Below are 16993 nucleotides of genomic sequence, written 5' to 3' on the forward strand. Positions count from 1 at the left end.
TCACTTAAGATGGGCCCCACATGTCTTCAGGGTGGTACTACCACAATCAGCCAGGGACCCTCAAGATCCTGGCTGGGCCTGCACCACCCTCCTCTGAAGCACAGGGTCCCTTCACTTAAAATGAGCCCCACCTGTCTTCAGGGTGGTACTACCAGGTAGAATTCCACATCCTGCATCGAGCTAGGGTAACACCCCTATGCTCCCGGTGCTGGGGTCCAACCCCATAGGAACTACCGACCTGACTGGTCACCGGCCAGGCATCGTCCCAGCCACCACCTCAGGTTCACAACACAAGCTCCAGAATGACATCCTGTTGCTTCCTTGGGTATCCACCTACACTACCCTGACACCTCAGGGTCCACAAATAACCTTTCGCTTGGAATCTAGGGAGTCCATCACCCCCTCTCAGATCTCCTTGGGTCAGTTATCTAGCCCACCTTGAGTACCTAGGGGCTACCACTACACACCCTAGCTCGAGAACTATCCTCATTTGGGGCCACCCAATACCATGGGCCACCCCTGGGTTGCTCACCCTCCCTACCAGTTAACCTGGGGGTCCTGCTGGACACTAAACTCTCCCGCACCCTCCTCCCACCGTGGGGAAAGGTTCTTGGGATCCCCCACCATGGGAACGCTTGGGGTGTCACTACCCGGGGTTAAGAAACTTCCTGCCCCACCCTTCTAGTGGTTTTGGCATGCGCCAATGGCAAGACAAATTTCAGCAGGGGGAGGCTAACTAGTGCCCCTCCTGTGGAAACCTACCCTGCCTTTAAAAAGCGCTGGAATTTCCCAGGAACCCCTACTTCACCTGCCCCCCCCACCCCCACCCAAGTCTGAGCCACCCCTAGGGAAGTGAAACTAACCCATGTGGTCACCGTCTTCATAGGAGAGTAATGGAGTGTTCCTACAGTGTAACATTAAAGCACACTGACTTTCCCATACATGTGTCTTCCCACATTATAAAGCCTATTCCATGTCACCACCCAACTCTGCATATTTTCTGCCACATCTTTCTATCTGTAGCTGCTCCTGGTCCGCCCACGACAGGAATCTCCCCCGCACAGCCCTTACATGGGTGCACATGTGTCTACATGTAACCAGTCCGGTGCCCCTTAACCTGCTGGTAGCATAGTGGCCTTATCTCACAAGGCAGACACCGGTGCAATCCACATGCAGTCTGTTTCATCATGAGTTCACTCTGGGTGAGTCCCAGCTTATGAGGCTCTCCCCACAGTAAAAGCTCACAAATTAGGTGTTCAAAAAGAGAAAAATCCGGGCGGCTCAGGTCAGAACCACCTTCTAACACACGCCACGCCCAGCTGATTCCTATGGGGAAGAAATAGCCACTATGCATGGGTACTCTTCCCCTAGTCAGCGATAACCAGTTATAAGGGGTTCTGACAAGACCCCCACTACTCACCAGTTATCCGCTCAGACCACCTACTCCTTCCACCCATGAGACCTCCACCCGTTACAGGGATCCCAGACTACCCTAGGAACCTTCCTGGCTCTAGGTTAGATGCATCTAGGTCACTCACGGTCTACATAGACTGATCCTAACTAGGGCTACCCTTGCACTTGGTCACGCAACACTACTCCTACCACCTCTCTAAACAAGGGCACAGTGCCTCAGCATTGATGCGGTCACCTGGGATAGGTCTAAAACCCATCCCCTGGGTCACTAGCTGGTCCCCCTTCTGGAGATTATTCCACCCAGTACCCGCTTTGTCTTGGTACTTGCACCCTAAAGATGCAACCCCTCGGGACCCTAACATTCAGCCTGTCGCTGAGGTCATTCAGCTGCCACCACCCTTTCAGGACAACTGTCTTTCATAAAAAAAGCACAGCCCACTTGTGCTTTTCCCTTACAGAGAAGCACCTTTGGCCCCTTGCCTGGCTCCCTGACAGGACCACAGACCGGCCTCACCATCACACGGGCAGTGTCAAGGAGGAACACTGAGGGTGCCTCGTCAGACATCCTACAGCTCATTCCCCCCCATTGGTAGCTCCCCACGGAAACGACCCCGGGAACTTAGGCCCCTGCCTTGTTCTTCGCTGCGAGAACAGGGCCTATGCACCCTTCCCTCCGAGAGACGTGCTTTCCTCCCGGAGTACCCTTAGAGAGCCCGTGAACCCTGAGTTAGCTACACACAGGCCCACCTCTCAGAGCCCTCCTTGGTCTCCCTGCAGTGCCTTGGGAGACCGCCCAGGAACTCTCATGATCCCTGGGCGGCCTGCACCACCCTCCTCTGAAGCACATGGTCCCTTCACTTAAGATGGGCCCCACCTGTCTTCAGGGTGGTACTACCAGACAGAAGTCCACCTCCTGCAGTGAGCTAGGGAAACACCCCCATGCTCCCGGTGCTGGGGTCTAACCCCCCAGGACGTACCTGACTGGTCACCGGCCAGGCATCGCCCCAGCCACCACCTCAGGTTCAAAACACAAGCTCCAGAATGACATCCGGTTGCTTCCTTTGGTATCCACCTACCCTACCCTGACACCTCAGGGTCCACAACTAACCTTTCGCTTGGAATCTAGGGAGTCCATCACCCCCTCTCAGATCTCCTTGGGTCAGTTACCTAGCCCACCTCGAGTACCTAGGGGCTACCACTACACACCCTAGCTAGAGAACTACCCTCCTTTGGGGCCCTCCACTACCATGGGCCACCCCTGGGTTGCTCACCCTCCCTACCAGTTAACCTGGGGGTCCTGCTGGACACACAACTCTCCAGCACCCTCCTCCCACCGTGGGGAAAGGTTCTTGGGGTCCCCCACCATGGGAACCCTTGGGGTGACACTACCCGGGGTTAAGAAACATCTTGCCCCACCCTTGCAATGGTTTTGGCCTGCGCCAATGGCAAGAAAAATGTCAGCGGGGAAGGTTAGCTGGAGCCCCTCCTGTGGAAACCTACACTGCCCTTAAAAAGCGCTAAATTTCCCAGGAACCCCTACTTCTCCTGCCCCCTCCACCCACCCCCCCAAGTGCAATTCACCCCTACACCCCAATCTGTGATGTGGGTATCAGTTGCTGTCCCTATACCTCTTGAGAAGACACCCTCTAATGCAGGTGTAGTGTGTGTAGTGTTAGGGTTAAAAGGGGTACAATATGGCTTAGAACACTAGTATGCAATAATTTCCTGGAAAGCACCACCCCGTCATCACATTATAATCAACATAACCCAGTCATATCAATACAGTTTAACATTTCAAACATAATATCTTCACATGACATATGTGTGCGGGGGTTTTCCTTTCCCATACTTTTAGTTCACATAACAAAACCTTTGAACCCTTCTCAGAGCCTTGTGGTCTATTATTTGCTCATTACTGCATAGGTAATGTCTGGCAAAACTGGACTTATCAAATGCCATCAATGCGTACCAGAATGAGATACTATGTTTCCCGTCGCTAGACACAAATGTTGGAAAACTAGGCATTATTTATGAGGGCTGCACAAACAATATTTCTACATTTTTCCTTCCCTGGGAACCAAACACCCCACTATAGTGCTTGACTCTCCGAGGGTAGCGTTGTAGAGCAGTCTAAGGCTTACTCAAGGGAGGTGGTGTGGGCTAGCAATCGCCATTTACAAGTACGCAGAAATAAACCTCAATAATTGATTGTCCAGTCTCTACTTATCTTCATAAAAAGGAAGAGTATATTTATTACACACACACACTACTCAATACTATGCATCAATTTACAAATATACATAAGCTTTTGGAATTACTTCATGACTTTGCATAACATTCCCACCCCTCCCGCAAAGGGGGGGGTCTAGTACCACCACTCCCATGTATGCACATCATCTTGTCCCCAAATGCAGTGGGGTTGACCATAACCTGGAGCGAGGACCCTTCCCACTGGCACCAACCTGGTGGCGGCCCACCCCATTATCTCACCAAGCATTTATAATGGGAACACCTGCCATAGTGACACATAACCCTGACTGAGCATCTCATACTGACCATACAGTATACACCCTTGAATCAAAGTGGCGGACAGTCTGGGTAGTAGCAGGAATACATGTCTAAGCATCCCTTAGAATGACAGGTACTTACCCTATCTGATAACAGTTTTAATACAATGCAATTAAAGCCCCTAAAAGGCATCACAGTTATAATCACAGGATTAAGCATGTACAACCAGGCACCCTAGCAGGAATGCCTAGCAACATAACCCCAATTTGCTTATCATTTCACATATCACATGTGACTTCCAGTCCCCAAAAGGAACAACATTATGTAAATGCACCACTTGTGCAATTGCACCTTTCCACCTCAAGGGAATGTCTCTACGAAGACAATACATGTTCCGTCTTTCACACATCAGTGTAGTCCTAACCATCAGCTTCCAGCTCAAGAATGAAAGTTCCAGCATTAGGTAGGCTTGAAAAAACACATGAATAACCCTGGAGGGTTTCTTTGCTTCAAGTTTCGGCTAAATCGTTAGACATTACCTTGGACAAATTTCTAAATATGCAAGCTCACATCAGTGCTACTATTAGGGGAGCCAACTTTCAACTTAACACCCTTAAGAAAATCAAGCCTTTCCTTCCGCCTGAAGACATACGGCCTGCAGTACAATCCCTGGTAATCTTGCAACTGGAATATGGTTTGGGGACCCTTGCTGGGCTTCCTAAAGCGAGCTTCGCCCCACACAGAGCCACTCTCTCAGTGGATCGCCAGGCTCATTATAGGCTCCAAAAAACACGATCACATTACACCTGACCTTATGCAACTTAATTGGCTGTCTATTGAAGCTAGGATACGTTTTAAAATAGCTTGCCTAAAGCATAAACCCTTGCATTACAACACTCCGGCTTATTTGGCGAACAAGCTTGTACTTTCTGGCTCTGGTCAGAACTTAAGAAGTACGTCCATCCTACTTTTGAAACCTCCCAAATTCAAATAGAAAAGTACTTACAAACGTGCCTTTTCCGGTCTTGCTCCTAGAATTTGGAACCCTCTTCCTACCGAGATCAGAGCCAATCCTTCCACTGCTTCTTTCAAGAAATATGCCAAATGGCTATTCTTGAGTGAACATTAACTGCATCAACCTGTACTCTTTCTCAAGCATCCCTGTCTACAGATTTGACAATTATTTGACTATGTTGTTTTCAGTTTATTTTATGCTTGTTTGTTAAATTGTTATTTCACGCTAGGGCCCTTCTGAAACTGTACTCGCTGGGCCGAATACAGATTTGTCACTTTTTTTGCTATGTTGTTCCGAGTCACTTTATGATTGTTCTGTTAAATTTTACAGGAATATTTTTTGCACGCTAGGGCTTGTCTGAAACTGGGCTAGCGGGACCCACTACCCGGTCCCAGACCTTGATTGTTTACTCCTTTTGTTGGACAGTGTTGACTTCCATTGTTAGTTTGTGCTTTCGCCTCTTTGTACAGTGCTCTGATACCTGCAAGGGTCATGTTCGTGCTTTATAAAACTTTTCAAATAAAATAAATAAAAAAAAATAAAATAAATAAGTCCCCCAGAGACTGAGGGTGAGGGCTTTACACTTTCGTGGCTGGGGGAGTCTGCGTCGCTCCTGCAGCTTCCCCTGCACCTCTCATGCATTTGGCAGTGACCCCATCTTCCTGGGGTCACCACAAGCCACCAACAAGCTGGTTTCCTCGGCAGGCCTTCTCAGGCCCTGCAAGTCATTATGGGGCGCTTTCCTTAAATTGTGCATGTTATAGCAGCCGCTCTACCGCTGCTCCGGGGAGAGCCGCTCTGCCTTAGTCGGTCGCCACATCTCTGCTCCCTTGGGGACCCGGTTTGCACCCCGCATCCAGGTGAATTGGAGAGCAGCTCGGGGAACCCACCCCCGACTGCTCTCGCCGGCGCCCTGCCTGGCCATTACCCTCGCGTGCTGTCTCGGGAGCCGTCTCTTCATTCTGGTCTGCCCTCTCCGGCGGTCAGACACGACTGATGCCGCCGGTCAGGGCAGGGCCTCGGGGGAGTGCGGCAGCACTCCCCCCTCCTTCCTCCTGCTGCGGGGGCGTGAAGGTGGCATTCCCCCCTCTTCTCCCCTCACACCGGGCCCCGGAGTTGGGGATCCTGGGCCCCCCAGGGAAACCTTCCCGGGAAGCACCACGGCGCTCCCCGCCTTCCACCTTCATCGGGCCTGGAGTTGGGGGTCCCGGGCCCCAGGACTATTATCACGGGAGCGCGACAGCGATTCCTGGCTGTTGTCTTCACAGGGGTGCAACGTCGCTCCATGACTTCTGCGGGGCCCAGAGTTGGAAGTCCTGGGTCCCTCGCACCATTTCTGGTGGGGGTGCAACGGCACTCCCCTACCTCTGTTTTCGTCAGGGCCAGGGCGGGCTCCTGGCACCCCCTGGAGCCATTTCACAGGGAGCGCTCCCTGACTTTACATTCTTCTGGGGGAAGCCCCCGGGACCTGACCAACCCCGGGGGCACATACAAGACGGGTGGCGGTCTCATCAGAGGTCAAAGGTCACCTATCATCTGGGGGGCATATCTCAGCCCCAGGGGAACGATTTTCTCCATCTCAGCCTCTTCTTGCTCCTGGTGGCCAGCCCTAGTCATCTGGGGCACTTTTCACCACCCTCCTTGCCTCCAAGAGGGTGACTCTGCAAGGAGCTGTCTTCACTGGCTCCCAATGCCATCCTTTCACCTGGCTCTCCGTCTGGGCCTCTCTTCTCCTTGTGCAGAGGCCCAGGCTTCTCCTCACTGGCCCTGGACTCCCTCAAAGGGGCAGTCCAGAGTCCTGGGACAGTCAGGGGGTTCCTCCTTCCAACTGCCCATGGCGCCAGGCTCCAGCACCAGCTTCCCTCAGCAAGACCACACCCCACAGAGAGAGCTCCTCATCCTGTGCAAGACTTTTTAAAAGAACTGGTAGGGGCTGGCAGGAAAGAACTTCTGCCCTACCCTGCAGCGACATCACCTCTCCGCCCCAGCTCACTCCTTCCTGCACAGACCTCTGGGATACTTCAAGAAGTCGTCGTCGTCCAGGGGTCTCATGCCACATGGTCTCAGAAAATACCCCTTACCCCCTTGCTGACTTCCTGGCCCAGGCCCGGAGCAGACCTGGCGCCTGGGGCCGACTGACAGCTGCTGATGGATAACCTGCAGCTTCACCTCCATCTCTCCCTTCTGGAGAGACCTTCGCCCTTGGAATGCTTGTGTGAAGGGCTAGGCCTCTGATGCTACAGCTTGGGGAGGAAGGTAATTAATACAGCCTGGCAGGGTCACACCTGGCCAGGCTCTGGTTATGAGCGGAGTCAGAGAAATATGACATTTCTGGATGACCCATAAGCAGTACAGAGATGTCTTTGGACTCAGCAGAATACTTCTTTATACACAACTTACAGTGTACTTTGGTGCATGTCTGGAATTTGTAGGCCCTAGGGAAGTGAAACTACCCCATGTGGTCCCTGTCTTCATAGGAGTAATGGAGTGTTCCTACAGTGTAACAGTAAAGCACACTGACTTTCACATACATGTGTTTCCCCACATTATAAAGCCTATTCCATGGCACCACCCAACTCTGCATAATTCCTGCCACACCATTCTATCTGTACCTACTCCTGGGCTGTGCACGACAGGAATCTCCCCGACGCAGCCCTTACACGGGTGCACGCACATGTGCACACGTGTCTACATGTAATCAGTCCGGTGCCCCTTAACCTGCCTGCAGCACAGCGGCCTTCTCTCACAAGGTGGACACCGATGCAATCCACATGCAGTCTATTTCATCATGAGTTCACTGTGGGTGAGTCCCAGCTTATGAGGCTTTCCCACAGTAAAAGCTAACAAGCATTGGCATAGCCAATAGGTCTCGCCTTTGGGACCTTATAAGTGATTAGCCAGAGGTTTTGGCTTGGCCTTTGTTTTTAAGCTATGTAGTAGAGCAGCGTGGCTGCTGTGCAGCATGTTGAAAAGTTATATTGAACAAGAATAGCCACATTCCTAGAGGAGCAAAAAAGATCAACCGACGGAGAAGGGAGATTAGGTCAGATAAGAGACGGTGAGGGGGACACAGAAAGGCAGGTACGGGACAGTGAGAGAGCAAGTGTGACAGTCAGAAACACAGAAAGAGAGGCCAAGGGAAAGATGTAGAGAAAGGAGATTCTCGCAGTCACGTGAAGTGAGAAAGAGACAGATAGTCAGGAGGTAAAGAAGAAGCCAGGGGGGGAAAGAAAGACAGACAGAGAAAGTAGAATCGAAGAGAAAAAGAAAGCTCTGCCGAGATAGAGCACCATACATCCGTGAGGTGAAAGAGGGTGGGAAGAACTGAGAGAGACAAAGAAAGTGCAGCGACAGAGGTACAGAAAAAGAAAAGAGACCAAGTGAGTGCCAGATATTTGCATAGCGCTATTTCTATTCATATGCCCTTGAGGCGCTGGAGACCCAGAAAATGGGAAATAGGTTGGGGGGGGGGGGGGGGGAGACAAGAGTAATATGCTGGCTGCGAAAACAAGTAACTATGGAATTATATGCTCTTGAAGCCACACGATTTGAAACCACTAACAGGCACATTGGCTTCACTTCAATAGCTCTTAATATGACTGCGCCAACATAACCATCCTTCCACAATCTGACCACAGCCAGAACCTAAAGGGAGCTCAGCTCACAGGAGGCACTGGAATTATACGATTCTATGGCTGCAGAGTTTTTCACATAATTATGGATTTGCCGCAAAATATATTATCTGGAGCATAATCTCGAGATATTAAAAAAACATTGTTTGTAGCTCAAACTGTTCTAAAGTTAATAAAACCATGGCAACATGTGTTTGCACGCAGTGGAGGGCCCTTTGCAAAGGTTAACTGGGTATTCAGTTGCCTATTTCTGTATTTGTTAAACTAGCTGGTACTAGTGATGTGAAATTGTTGCCCAGACAGTATTAACATGTCAAGTGTAAAAAGGACAAAATAATAAAGTACTACTGTTAAAATGTGTCGCATTATGCCCCATGTTTTGCCTTTTCTTGTAGGATAATTTAGCGTTCTACTGCTGCTTAATTCAGGGACCCTGACTATAGAAATGAAAACAACAAAGAAACAGCAGGAAGAAAAGGAACTACTGTTAGGGAAAGCAAATTGAGGTAAAATGTGAACAGGGACGGCATCTCTGACAATAGTAATGGATCTACAGAGTCATTGTATAGAAGGAGATCTGCCTTGTTGCTTCTATGGATAAAAGCATGCCTCTAAATACTGGTACGGACAGCTATGAGAGTCCGTTTTCAGCTAGTGAAGCCCTTGTGAGCACACACCAGAGTAGGCTTTTGTTTATGTGCAGGGATGTCTCTCAGCCATAGAAGTCTGAGTCCTCGATTGGTTGTAAAATAAAATTAAGCACCACTTCGGAAGGCATCCTATCTCAGCAGGAATGGCTCACACCTGTCCAGCTGGAGCTAGTCCAACCCAGAGCACTGCTTTGCAATGATAGTTTACATTATTTGAGCAAATAAGAGTTCCTTTTTAGGGAGGAATCTCACATGGCAAATCACTTAATCTCCCCGTGGGTGCATGTAAAGCGCTCGGACACCTTCGGGTGAAGTTTGTGCTATAAAACTGCGAAAGTAAATTAGGATCGACTAAAAACACAAGCGGTTGTTTAAAATCTGCTTTCTTCACAAATATGTTTTAATATGCCGAATAATTTGCATTCTATCTGCTAGGCATAAAATTTAGTGGCCATTTTAAACCAGATTTGTGTACAAAGCAGTTTTTAAACAAGCGCTTGTGTTTACAGCCGATCTTTGTTCAGTTTGCAAGCGCTTGTGTTTTAAGCTGATCTCGTTTGCAAGCAACTAACGAGAATCAGCTGAAAACACAAGCGTGTGCAAAGTGAATGAGGATCGACTGAAAACAGAAGTGCTAGTTTAAAAACTTATTCCTGCACAAATCAGATTTAATGCAGATTTCAAGGTGTACACGGAACTAAAGTGTCAATGTTTTATAGTTATGCAGCATGGCAACAGTACATCCGGTGGTGATACTGGAGTTAACAAGACATCACTTGAGCAGACTGGCGTGAACTAAGAAAGAAACCCAAAAACAAGCATTGGCCGCACGCTGTGGGAAGCTTGTAATAAGACAACCAGACGAGGAGGGAGTGGGAGAAGGGAGGGGGAAGGGCTGGGGATTCACACGTTGTAAGGCTTAATGAGCCATTACAGAAACCCAGATGGCAGCTGTGCACATTCACGCACGCTTGAGGCCAGCAAAAGCCTGTGGGTAGCACTTTGAAAACCCACTTACTAAATGTCTCGCAAAGCAGCGCATGCGCTGGCTCAGGCGAAACCTAAAAATGTATGTTGCCAAAGAATGAAGGATGAAATATAATGAAAAATCTGCATCTCCAAGGAACTATGGGGTTTCTATTACATAAAAGGTCTTCTTCAAAACATATGTGCACCTTTCTAGCCAGGACATAGCTTTATGAACTAATTAATGCTCTATTTATTTAGTTAGCCATCAAAGTAATACATCTTTTTCATTCCTCTAACCACTGCAGGTCTGAGCAACATTATCGGAGTGATCGTTTACATATCTGCCAACAATACGAGCGAGCCAGCGGGCAAGCCTCATGATGAAAAGAAAAGCCCTTATTCGTATGGTTGGTCTTTTTACTTCGGAGGGCTATCATTCATACTGGCAGAGATGATCGGGGTCTTGGCTGTCAACATCTACATCGAAAAAAAACAGGGAGGCCCATTGCAAATCTCGCACGGAACTTATCAAAAACCTGTTGGCCTTTTTGCGACTGCCCAGCTACCGTTTCAGGTACCGCCGGCGCTCCCTCTCCAGCTCTCAGTCAACTGAGCCCTCCCAGTCCCGGGACACGTCGCCAGTGGGAGTGAAGGGGGTCCCATCAACTGATATCTCCATGTACACCTTGTCCAGGGATCCCTCCAAGGCCAATGTCAGCAGCCTGTGCAACACAGAGCGGGCAGATCACAGCTTCCTGCAGCTTCACAACTGCTTCCCCAAGGAGTCTGTGGTCACCATGACCGTCACTGGCCCAGCTTCCAACACGGGCACGCTGGGCAAGGATGGCTGCAACACCGACACGCTAAACAGGAAGACGACACCTGTGTAGGGAGTGGGCATGCCCAGCGGGTGTGTTTGTGTGAGTGAGCGTGTGTGGAAGTGTGTGTGTCTTGGCGAGTGTTGTGGGAGGAGGTATTAGCCATTATTGCCATGAAGCAACATGAGGAAGATTCCAGAAATGTTTTCCTTCACAAAGTATGAACGTTCACAGAGATAGATCAGGAAACTGGAACTGGGGGACGGAGAGAGGAAAATGAAATAGTAATAGATTGCATATAAAGAACAGAGAAAATAATGTATGTTAAAGAACACTGAAAAGAGGCAGTGCAAGAAAAGAAAACTAAGACATGAAACGAAAAAAGCATTGTAATAAAAGATATGAAAATATAAACAAGGAGAAAAAAGTAAGGGATGATTTAAGCAAAGAAAGAAAGAATGAAGAAAAAAGGTCAGGAGAGAGAAAGGATGGAAACAAGGACAGGGGTGGATGTGGGAACAAAGATAGGAAGGAAGTAGGGAAAATAATATTTTTACAAAGGTAAGAGGTTTCTTTCTGAAACTTAAGCATATCCCAGCTTTGTTGGGTAGTAGTTAGATGGAAGCTGCTGGCTGTGTTGCTGTTAGATCCCAGAATGCTGTGGCTCAGATACAGGGCTTCAGAGGAAAGAACCAATCCCTGAAACTCTACCCCACAGTGCTGAGTGGGGGTTGAGCTTGTTCTACAGGCCTGGTGACAACAAAGTGCAAGGTTCCTTGTGCCAAGTCACTTTTTTTTGTTTGCATATTTATATAGTGCGAACTCGACCCGAAGGTATTGGAGAACTTTACATGAGCACCGTATTTACATTACACATTCAGGCACGGGGAGATTAAGTGATTTGCCCAGAATCACAGGATGTGGACGCGACCCCGAGGCTTGAACCCTGGTTTCCAGCACCAAAGTCGGCAGTCTAGCCGACGGACCACATTCCCTCCCCAAGTCACTGACTGATGCCAAACAGCTATTAGGAGATGCTGAATTTCATTGACTGAGGCGAGGCAATCAGGGGTCTATAATGAACTAATGCCAGTCAATAGAGGGCTTATTTAGACAGTCAGGGCCTGGTGTTGAGCAGTTAAGGGAGGATGCCTGACAGTCATGAAGTAATGCTGGGCTATTCTTGACTGATGCTGGGTAGCCATTGGCTGATTCTAACAGTTGTTGGATGTGTGCTGGGCAGTCATGCACTCATGTTGGCAGTCACAGGCTTATGATGGACATATACCAGGCAGTCACATACTTATATAGGGAAGCCAGGGTCTGATGTTTGGCTTAATGAGCTGGTGAAAATATTTATGGTCCAATGCTGACCTCAGATACTGAGCAGTCTTGGGCTCATTCTAGGCGTTCATTTGCTGATGTCAGATAATCGCACCTAACATCAGCTAGCCATTGTCTGTTGTCGAGCTGCTATAGACATATAGATCGGTAACCGGATGATGCCCTGAAGTCTCAGGTTGATACTGTGCAGTCATTGGTTAAAGTCAGACAAGCACATCCTAATACCAGGCCGTCATTGGCTGAGGCCGGACATCGGCAGCCTGACGGAGAGCAGTCATTGATTATTGTCAAGCAGTCACATCCTAGTGCCTGGGCATCACTGGCTGAGGCCGGGCATTCACAGCCTGACGGTGAGTAGTCATTGGATTATTTTTAAAAGTCAATGGCAGATGCTAGCAAGTAATTTGCTATTGTGAACAGTAATGAGCTGGCGAAGCACGTTTGTGGTAGAGGTGTTGAAGAGGCAAATATGTTTTTGTGAGAACCTCCCAGTTTCTGCGTGTAGTTGGCAACAGACTTTTCATGTGGGGTTTCATGTGCCATTCCGAGATTCACACTCCTTTTAAGTCGTTTTGATGAAAAAAAAGATCGCCAACCTCCATCCAGCTTCAAAGAGAAACCGGTGAGCTTGTCGGTTTGCGAGGAATTCTTTTTACAAAAAGGCATAAATGAAGGCAATTCGGAAAACTTTTAAAAGCACAAGTAGGCCAATTATCAGAATCTCCGGAAGACTTTGCTCACTCCATAAAAACTTTGCACATAAACAATTTGTGGTTAATTGCTGGTTTGATATGGACTGATGCGAGAAAGCAGTGCTGAACTTAAGCCGGTGGTTACGGGTGGTGGGCAACACAGATTTTTCAGGACTGGAGGTTATTTTTCATTTTCAGACATTGACCCAGGAAGGAAGGAAAACAAGCATTGGCTGCGCGGCCGTGAAAGTGACACGGCCGAGCGGCCCGCGAAAGTGATCGCGATCAACGGAGGAAAGACAGATGGCGGCTGCGCGCGTGCACCCTCACGTGCACGCAAGCTTTAGGCCACCAAAAGCCTGTGGCAGCACTTCGAAAACCCACCTACTAAATGTCTTGCAGTGCAGCGCATGCGCTGGCTCAGACAAGACCTACAAAATTAGATGTTCAAAAAGCGAAAAATCCGGACGGCTCAGATGGTCAGAACCACCATCTAACAGCTGTTTTCTTAGCAAGTGGCAGACAGGGTTCAGGGCCGGCACAGACCAGAGAGTGCTGTGGAGCAGAGGTGGAGCCACTTCAGGCCGGGACGATCATGTCCACATCATGACGCATGCAATTAAAATGAAACTTATAAAGAAGTACTTACTTACTGATTGTGCTTGTACAGGTTTGCCGTGGCCAGCCCCACACGAGTCACAAGTCAAAAACAACCAGGCCTCATAACCACAAGGGTCCAACTCAGAGAGTGACACAGTGAAGTCACTCGTGACCCGGTCAAGGATGTCTCGGGAGTGGGACTAGAAGTCCATTGCTGCTGATGCCGCATTGGTCACACTCACTGAGTAAAGTATCGCTAGAAACACACAAGTCAGTGACAACTCCCAAGTCCGCCAGCGCCAAAGAGACACACGTGTCGTATTATTTCAGCTCTTAGAGCACCGTGGGGGCTAGCTAATAATTTTTGCCAGGGCCGTCATTGGTAGCGATTTTGCACACTGTGAGATTGACAGCCCTGTGACTTAAACACTGTACACCCACTGCACCAGTGGCACCACTATGCTAGGGTGTCTGCAGTGGCAATGTGAACAGCAGGTGTGCTTGTAGTTACACACATGTGCTCATGTGAAAAAGAGTTTGCATGTCAGGGTACGTGAACGTACAAAGTACTTCAGCTTCAGTGAGCACCGTAAAGAACTTGGGGGTCAAGTTAAGTGCCCAACTATCAATGAAGGCCCAGATACAAACTGTGGCTGGCACCTGCTTTGGCCTGCTAACAATGTTAAAAAACGTTCTTCCCCTGCTGCCGATTGCACACAGAAAAATGGTAGTCCAGTCCCTGATCGTGTCAAGGCTTGATTACGTCAACATCATGTACCTTGGCCTACCGGAGTACTTATCAAATCGTCTGCAGGTGGTCCAGTATGCGTGGCTAGAGCAATTCTCATGGCTGGGCACAGAGCACGAATGTACACACACCTGAAGTCCCTGCACTGGCTGTTGGTTTGGAAAAGGATTTAATTTAAAGCTTTGGTCCTGGCTTTCAGGGCCTTCTATGACACGGGCGCCATCTATATTAGGAATAGGATTCAGCATTATGTGCCGCAAAGACCCCTAAGATCTTCACAACAGATTCTGATTTCAATTCCCAAGTTTTTCCGCGTCCGACTAGGCGGCCGCTCTTTCCAAGTGCTGGCCTCCCGGTTATGGAACTGCCTGCCTCTGCTGCTCAGGCAGTTCCAGGATATGCTCTCTTTTAGGAAACCGTTAAACACCTGGCTGTTCCGGTAGTAACAGTCTACAGTGCTCGTCTGACACTGGCTGGTCTTCTGTCACGTGGTCCTTAGTGCCCGGACACTCTGTGGAGTAGCCGTGCGCTTTACAAGTACCCATTTACAATACATTACATTTCCACCCGAGACACAGCTAAAGTACCAGTCATATTAATCGTTGTCTCATTAAGTAAGCCACAGTGAGGTAGATCCTACGTAAACCATTGTCCAAAAAAATGCTCATATGCTGGATTTGCTCAATTTCGCGAGTTACACTAAGCTGGATTTTGTTTGATAATGTTCAATTATTTAAGCTATGTAATGTCTGTGGCTTTTGGCTTCCTTTCTTATATGATAGTGTTGCGGTACATTCTGTAACATGTGTCAATTTTTAAAGTACGTCTATATATATTGTTTTTAATACTTGCAGCCCTGATGAAGCCTTATTAGGTGAAACACGTTGGCTGCGCTCCTTTCCAAAAGCACAAGCTAAAGCTCAAGACTGGATTGGACTAATAAATGACCACAAATAATAATTTCATGTGATAAATCGATTGATGAATGTGCTGTATTAACAATATCTGTGTTGCCTCTCAAACATTTTTTGAACAATTATATTGTAATTTATGGTCAATGGGCAGCTGATCATTGAGGTGGGCAGCATTTCTTTTCTAATTTATTGTGGTGACGTTATCAGGCAGTGCAGCTTTGAATTCCCTTGCTGGTCTTTTTTCTTGTTCGAAAGTCTGAATTGTTCAAACTTACAAATGTTGCTGTTGAGAAAGATGGTCATTCAAGAAGTGATGGAAGGAGTCCATTACAATTCTCGGAGAAAGTGATAGTAGTAGTTCCAAAATAGCTGAAATTCAAATCTGGAACTGTGGTAAATGGCCATGGAAGAAGGTTTAAAAGGTAGTAAAACTCCCTCTATCTTTATTTGGAAGACTATCTGATCAAAACAGTGATCATCCTTAAATTCCAGCTGTAATTTATGAATGTTTCTATATTATTCAGCAAAACCTTTGTTAGGCTCAAAGGCATCTTCACAGAACCTATATAGGATGGTACTTTGGAAGTTCTGGCGGTACTAGAGTTGCAGACTAGAGGTAACCTGATTATCCGGGTTCTGAGAAACACATGGCGGATTGATGGAATGGTTTGGAAAATTAAATTGTCAAGCCTGAAGATAGTCCATGGCCTCGTGTATTAAAAACAAATATATATTCCAGACCCTCCTGTAATCTTTTTGAAAGGCAGAAAAAGGCCATGCTGAAACACAGAACAGATACTTATGGCGACTGTAGGAAAGTAGGATCTGCTTTTATGGTTACCTCCACTTTTTGCCAGGTGTTATGCTGTTCTGACTGGGATCCTGCTAATCAGGACCCCAGTCTTTGTGCTTTCTCCCCTAAATTGGTTATGGTGAGTACTTGGGTACACCCCAGATTGACTACTGGTGTATCCTTATAAGTCCCAAGTATATGGCACTGAGGTACACAGGGCATGGGTACACCAGTTGTTCCCCATGGGCTGAAGCATATATTATGCCACGCATGGGAGACCATTCAAACAGTGACAACAGGCCTGCCATCGCAGCCCGTGTAAGCTGTAGCTAGCACCACTTACAACAGATATAGGTTTCCCTATATCTGAGGACACTGCACTTAAAACCTATAAGTAACCCCTAAGTAAGGTCTTTTCAATCCTGAAGACAGGGTGCTCAGTTCCAAGTGTGAGGGTGCCCCTGCATGAGCAGAACACCCCTACAACCTTCGGAGTCCATTCTCCCGGGTTGTAAGTGCATCAGGCATTCCGATATAAAGAGTGGTCATGCGTCATTGTGCGATGGGTAACTCTAAACTGGCTGTAACGAATCCCATAAACGGTGTGGTAGGTATGATTACATGCACTGTAAAGCTTCTCCGGGAGGCCCTCAGTTCTCCCGGTACCAGGCTTCTAGACCCAGACAGCACAACATAGCTGCTGCTGACCAGACAGACAATTCTGCCCTCCTGCTGCTGAGCCGAGCAGGGGAAGCCAGAACAATAGGTATCCTGTCACAGGGAGGTGTGACCACCTCCCAGGCCGGATTTAGTGTTTTGGGGCTGGGTAGGAGAGCTTGCTAGCGTTACTCAGTGTGCTTAAGAGGCACATTTGGTGCCCTCCTTCCATTGTCTAGT

General features: G+C 48.2%; 1 pseudogene; it reads left to right on the forward strand.

The window, feature by feature from the left end:
• The first annotated feature begins 2836 nt into the window (after nucleotides 1-2836).
• On the forward strand, nucleotides 2837-15997 carry LOC146772734 (voltage-dependent calcium channel gamma-8 subunit-like; annotated as a pseudogene).
• Nucleotides 15998-16993: the final 996 nt, after the last annotated feature.

This window comes from Triturus cristatus, chromosome 12 (genome assembly GCF_964204655.1).
Source record: "Triturus cristatus chromosome 12, aTriCri1.1, whole genome shotgun sequence".
Classification (NCBI taxonomy): Eukaryota; Metazoa; Chordata; class Amphibia; order Caudata; family Salamandridae; genus Triturus; species Triturus cristatus.